Genomic DNA, 7,722 nt, shown 5'->3' on the forward strand with positions numbered 1-7,722 from the left:
GATGTCAATGGAGAAAAATCGGCGAGTTGCAGCATTCAAATAACAGACGTCAAAAGGCCTTTCAGCTGCTCTCAGTGTGGAAACACTTATAAACATAAAAGAAGCCTTACGAAACACATGAGAATTCATAGTGAGGAAAAGCCTTTCACCTGCTCTCAGTGTGGAAACACTTTCACGTGTAACAGAAGCCTTAAGGATCACATGTTAATTCATGCTGGAATAAAGCCTTTCACCTGCTCTCAGTGTGGAAACACTTTCACGTGTAACAAAAATCTTAAGGAGCACATGTTAATTCATGCTGGAATAAAGCCTTTTACCTGCTCTCAGTGTGGAAAGAGTTTTACACAGAAAGTACACCTTAAGAATCATTTGGTAACTCACACTTCAGAAAAGCCTTTCAGCTGCTCTCAGTGTGGAAACACTTTCACACGTAAAGCAAACCTTAAGAAGCACATGTTAATTCATAATGGGATAAAGCCATTCAGCTGCTCTCAGTGTGGAAAGAGTTTCACACAGAAAGGACACCTTTATCATCATTTGGTAACTCACAATTCAGAAAAGCCTTTCAGCTGCTCTGAGTGTGGAAAGTCTTTCACACGTAAAGGACACCTTGAGACTCACATGTTAATTCATACTGGAGTTAAGCCGTTTACCTGCTCTCAGTGTGGAAAGAGTTTTATATGTAAAGGCATCCTGAGGAGTCACATGCTAATTCATGCTGGAATAAAGCCTTTCAGCTGCTCTGAGTGTGGAAAGACGTTTACACAGAAAGGACACCTTAAGGTTCACACTGCCAACACACATTTATTTTCAAACAACATGTAAAAGTGATTTTTGCATCTGATAACCGAAACTTATGTGCTGTGTAGTGATGGATATTAAGGTTTTAAAGGTATTACTGCTCTTACTGCTACTGCTGATCTTTTTTTTGTTATTTGAAAAGAAAAACAAATCAGACATTTTAAAGAAATTAAGAACACATTAAGAACATTGCTGACATTTTAAAATTTATCAGTCCCTTTGGCCCAATTCTCAGGATGTGAACTTTTTTTCTCAAAACTAATAAACTATGATATATGTTCAGCTCTCTGAAAAATTAGTTTCTTGCTCACACCAGATTTGAATTTCTTATTAATTTAGCAAACTGCAGATGTTTTAGCATGTGTGCAAAAGGATAAGTATTGTCTACAATTTGCACAATAACTAAATTAACTAAACTATCTTCTCAGACAAATTTATATATATTTTTTTCATCATGTGAGTCTTCACATACAAAATGATCCAAACTCTGTCAAATGTACTTGTATACTCAAATATCTACCAATGTCCACCAAGATGTAAACTTGTAGCAATAGTACTTTTTTTTTTTCCCTCTCTCTGATGGATGTCATTTTGTGGCAGTTTTCTGTTCACTATATGTTTCTTCATGAAAGAAATGTGTAAAAATAGACATGCAAATGTGAATTTTCTGTTTACATGCAACACACTACTACACAAATAAATGTACTGGATAAGTTCAAATGTGCATATTCTTTCTCTGTGTCTTATAATATTGACTTCCCATTAAACTTTTACCTACCATTGAAGTCAACTTGCGAATAAACACATCCATGTGCGGCCCAAATGGGTTCCACCTGGGGCCCGGTCAATTTTGTCCCATAAAAGAACACGTCATCTGCTGAGAACCTGATAGATTAAATCTCTTCTATTAAATTGTGCAAAAACATGCTGAAAAAAATGAATCAAACACATCTGGGTTATGTTTATTAATGGCAAGGTAACGTCTCGTTCACACTACAAGCGACACACAGTAACAAAGCGACACGATCCCATTCATTTCGATGGAGAGCCAGCATTTTCCGTTAGACACGTTAGGTCACGTTAGTGACCACTGGCGACAGGATGTAGGCCTCATCTGGATCGACGGATGCAGTGATAGGTGGATGTCCCTCCCCTGCGCTCCCGCTATTGGGGGATATGCCGCCCTGGACCTTTGTGATTGATTTAAAACGCTAGGTATGTAATGGTCCACAAATATAAGGGAATAACAGATTGCAAGGATTTACTACTTTATTGTAATTTTTTTTAATAGATTTTTATGAGAATTTCTCATTTTACCTATAAGTGAAATGGGTGCTTTTAACCAATGTTTCCAAAAGGGTCAGGAAGATATGTTGCAGTTCAGTCCCGAATAAAACATCTGTATGGGAACATTCTGATAACGTCCCAAATGTCCTCTCTGTAATGTTGCTATGTGACCATAGAAAAACTGTGTCCCCCTTAAGTCATATTGGCAACGTTATTATATGACCAACAGAGGACCATGTAAGAATGTTATGTTAATGTCCCCTTTGTAATGTTTTTATGTGACCATAGAATAACCAATACAGAACGTCCTCCTTAAGTCATATCGAGAACGTTATTATATGACCAACAGAGGACAATGTGAGAATGTTCTGTTAACGTCCCCTTTGTAATGTTTTTATGTGACCATAGAATAACCAATACAGAACGTCCTCCTTAAGTCATATCGGTAATGTTATTATATGACCAACAGAGGACCATGTGAGAACGTTCTCTTAAAGGGATAGTTCACCCAAAAGTGACTGGGTCTATTAATGTCCCAATAGTCCTCTTTGTTATGTTGCTATGAGACCATAGAATAACCAAGACAGAACGTCCTCCTAAAGTCATATCCAGAACGTTATTATATTACTAAAAATGGACCATGTGGGAATGTTCTCTTAATGTCCCAATGGTCCTCTTTGTAATTTTGCTATGTGACCATAGAATAACCAAGACAGAACGTCCTCCCAAAGTCATATCAAGAACGTTATTATATGACTAAAAGAGGACCATGTGGGAATGCTCTTAATGTCCCAATGGTCCTCTTTGCAACGTTGATATATGACCATAGAATAACCAATACAGGACATCCTCCTAAAGTCATATTGGGAGCGTTTTTAAATGATTAAAAGAGGACCATGTGGGACCGTTCTGTTAATGTCCCAAATGTCCTCTTTGTAACATTCTTATGTGACCATAAAATAACCAAAATGGAACGTCCCACTAAAGTCATATAAGGAACATTGAACAGCAGCACTTTCATAATCAAAAGAGGACATTTTAGGAACGTCCCTACACTCAAAAAAAAACAAAAAAACACTGGGTTAAAAACAACCCAATTTGGGTTGTTACGCCCCATTCACACGGGGCGTCAGCGTCAACGCCTCTCGTTTACTTTGAATGGAGTGACGTCAAGCGTTGGCGAAATGAATTGTAGGCGTCAGCCAATCAGATCGCCTTATGCAAATACCCTAGCGCAGGCGCTAGCCAATCGAGTTCGTGCAACACCAGAAGACTAATGTGATTGGCTGTTGTCACTATGACGGACAGCACCAAGCTTCAGAAAGGCCCTCCGTCAAGCGTTAACGCTGACGCCCCGTGTGAATGGGGCGTTATTAACACAAGGGTTGGGTAAATACAGGACAGAACCCATCTTGTGTTAAATTTACCCAGCAAATTGGGTTGTTTATTTAACCCAGCACAATGGGTTGATTTAACCCAGCTAATGGGTTTATACATTTTTACTATATTACTAGCTTATTTTTTACTTCATACATTAAATAATATTTACAGATTAACTTAAATCCTCTAAACTTTTCTAAAATACTTCACACAACCACTGGTTTGCATGATAATTTCCTTTATTTTACTTTATTTAACATTTACAGCATTGTTTATATCGTTTTTAATAGGCTATACATATTGCCTATATTTAAACTCGTTTAACAAACATTAAAAGAAAAATTCAACATTAAACAGAAGTAATTCACGTGTAATCGACCAGTCTCTGTTATTCTGTTTCCACCGTAAATTTTTGATTTGAGAAATGCACCAAAGCGACTGAGAAAAACTGTAACAAACATTAGAAGAAAAAATCAACATTAAACAGAAGTAATTCACGTGAAATCGACCAGTCTGACTGACTGACTGACTGATTGATTGATCATATAGTGTTTGCCCCAATTTTCCTGTCAGTAGGTGTTGTGACAATGCAAATAATTCCAATTTTATTTGTAATAATCTGCAGGACCACAAGCAACCATTCAAACTATTTTTTATTTGATCTTGCAGGCACTTTTAAAAAAACATTGATATTCTAACAAATATTTACAAAATTATTGGAATGATTAAAATGCTAAAAAAATATATATATATATATCAACAATTAACTGAAGGTGAACAATAACATAATTATATACATATTATACATTTTAATTTTTCCTTTCTTTTTTTATGATGTCTTGTATTTTTTGGGATATGTAATACCCCACTTGTTTCTTCCTCTTCTCTCTCTCCTCTTTCAGGCTCCTTTTATTTCAGCCAGTCACTGAAACAGACTTGAAAGAGAAATTATTTAGATTATTAATTTGTGAATTTTCAACTAGTAAAACTACTTAAAAAGTAGTATCATGTCTTTGTTGCACATTTTGCTTTTTTCAGACATAGCAATGAAATTATGTAGGTGTTTAATTATGTTCTAGATATTTTATTGACTGATAAATGAGTATAAATGGATGAATATGAATGAGAATATCTTGAGCATGAACAATTTTTCAACTGTTTTTAACAAAATTGGTGGTGGTTAATGGTTACATACAGTGCATGCATGAATTAATAGATAAATTAGATTAACTCTCAAAACTTGCAACTTGGAGGGTGTCAGGGGAGGCTTTTGTGAATTTCTGTTTGTGGGACACTCCTTTCCTGACACACTTCTTTGTAAAGTGGCTGTCTCCCACAATGCCACAGCCATCTCTTTTACGAAGAGAGAATCCTTTGTGGTTGACGTAATTTTCCTCCACACCTCTTCTCTAATCCAAATATTGTCTCCTACATGGATCTTCAAAACAGAAAATAAATGAGCATTTGCTTTAGGCACACCTTAAATTAAAGGCCACTTAAAAGACACGATATTTAGTACATTTTTGATTTCCGTTGACTTAAATTGTATGAACAAAACCTCTCAAGGGTCATTCCATGTCAAAGCAACTAAATTTCAGCAACTTCCCCACCTCAATTTTTTTGAGGTGGGGACAAACATAAAAAGTGATTAAAGCCAAAATATTAAATGTCACAGACGTACAGATTGTGTACATCGATGACCTCATCTTCTCCAGGAACCTGGCTGAACATCACCACCATGTGAAACAGTTCTTCAGAAGTTGAGAGAGCACCATCTGTACCTCAAACTGGAGAAGTGTGAGTTCCATCGTGAAACCATCCAGTTCCTCAGTTATTATCGACCATCATGGCATTCACATGGACTAGAGGAAGATACAAACCATCAGAGATTGGCCTCAAACTACCACCATCAAGGAGCTCCAACGTTTCCTAGGCATTTGCCAATTTCTATCGCTGATTCATCTCCAACTTCAGCCAAATCTGTGCACCTCTCACCTCACTCCTCAGGAATAAACTCAAGTCTCTGTCCTGAATGCCTGATGCCATCAACGCCTTCCATCAGCTCAAGAAAGCCTTTTGCACAGCACCCTGGCATACCTGGATCCACAACTCACTTTCGTAGACGAGGTACATGCATCTATGGTCGGGGTAGGAGCAGTCTTGTCCCAGCGCCACAGAGAGCCTCCCATCCTCCATTCATGTGCCTTCTACTCCAAGAAACTATCCCCGGCAGAACAAAACTGACATCGGAAACCGGTAGCTCCCCCGGTGGAGCAAAACTATGACATTGGAAAATGGAAGCTCCTAGCTATCAAGCTTGTGCTAGAGGGGTGGTGATACTGGCTGGAGGGAGCCAAACACCCTTTCGATGTAATAACTTATCACAGTAATCTGTAATATCTTTGTGAAGCTAAATGTCTCAACCCCTGACAAGCCCGCTGGCTTTGTTTTTCACTTGCTTCAACTTTACAATCACTTACTGGCCCGGATAAAGGAACCAAAAGGCAGATGCACTGTCCCGTATCCATCACCCCGAGGACAATAACTCTCTCCTCCAGAACCCATACTCCCTCCAGTCATCATTTTGAGTCCCATGTAGTGGTCCCATGACGATCAGATCTTGGAAGCCACTCGCTCTGACCTGCTCTACTGGGAGGTCCAGGAGGGAAAGTTTATGTACAATCATTCCTACTGCTAACCCTTCTGGATTCATTCATCTCCGGGCTCTGGACACCCAGGCAGCCAGCAAACCCTCTCACTTTTCCAACATCACTACTGGTGGCCCAGCATCGTCTGGGAAGTCTCAAGATTTGTCAAGAGCTGCTCAGTCTGTGCCATCTCCAAGACTTCCCAAACCTACCTTAAGGAAAACTGGTTCCACTGCCCGTCCCTTGCCAGCCCTGGTCCCACCTCGGAGTGGACTTTGTGACTGATCTCCCTCCATCCAACTCCAATGCCTGTATTGTAGTGGTTGTAGACAGGTTTTCAAAGGCTTGCAAACCCACACCTCTGAGAGGACTGCCCACTGCCTTTGAGACAGCAGAACTTCTTTTTCAACATGTCTTCTGAAACATTGGACTACCAGAAGATAAAGTGTCAGACCGTGGACTACCATTCATTTCCAGGGTCTGGCGAGCCTTCTTCCAACTCCTTGGAATTTCCGTCAGACTATCATCTGACTATCATCTGGATATCATTCCCCAAACCAATGACAAGACTGAATGCGAGATCCAAGATATTGGGAGATACCTGCAATCCTACTGCCATGACCACCGGCATAGATGGAGACATTTCCTGCCCTGGGTGAGTATGCACAGAACTCTGTACGGCAAAGTACCACCGGCCTTCCAGTGCATATTTGGTTTCCTGCTGCCCGTTTCCCTGGTCAGGTGAGCCGTCGTTCCAGCTGTGAACCACTGGTTCCAAAAGAGTTCGAGGTTCTGGGACTCAGCAGATGTCCACCTGCAAAAGGCATGTTGGAAAAAAACAAAAGCCAGGCCAATGCTCGCCTCTCCAATGCTCCCCAATACCAACTGGGTCAAAAGCTCTGGCTTTCCACCAGGGACAGTCGTCTCTGCCTGCCTTGTCGTAAGCTGAGTTCCCACTACATAGGTACCTTCACCATCAGGAGGCAGATAAACAACGTCACTTACCAACTCAACCTCCCCTCTTACTACCACATAGCACCTACCTTTCACATCTCCCTTCTCAAACCATTCACTAACCCTTTGGTCTCTCTTCCTACATGAAATGGCTAATCTGACATTCCTCTTTCTGCAGAGATTACAGATTTCCCACTACATAGGTACCTTCACCATCAGGAGACAGATAAACAACGTCACTTACCAACTCAACCTCCCCTCTTACTACCACATAGCACCTACCTTTCACATCTCCCTTCTCAAACCATTCACTAACCCTTTGGTCTCTCTTCCTACATGAAATGGCTAATCTGACATTCCTCTTTCTGCAGAGATTACAGATTAACAGCTCATTTATTACATCAACACCATCCTCGACTCCTTGGGAAGAATACGGCCCAGAGATAAGATCGTGCGTTGCACGTGATGGTATCCTTGACCCAGCCCTATTGACAGAGTTCCACGCTCAGCATCTTAACTGTCCTACACCCAGGAGCCATGGCCATCCACGTTGCTGCATCGTGCGGGCATCTGGAGCCGCCTGTGGAAGGGAGGGTACTGCCACAGAGTCACCAGTATCCTCCAGCTCCACCCAACCGATCACAATAACACG

The sequence above is a fragment of the Sinocyclocheilus anshuiensis genome, unplaced genomic scaffold (genome assembly GCF_001515605.1).
Source record: "Sinocyclocheilus anshuiensis isolate Anshui unplaced genomic scaffold, SAMN03320099.WGS_v1.1 scaffold430, whole genome shotgun sequence".
Lineage (NCBI taxonomy): Eukaryota > Metazoa > Chordata > Actinopteri > Cypriniformes > Cyprinidae > Sinocyclocheilus > Sinocyclocheilus anshuiensis.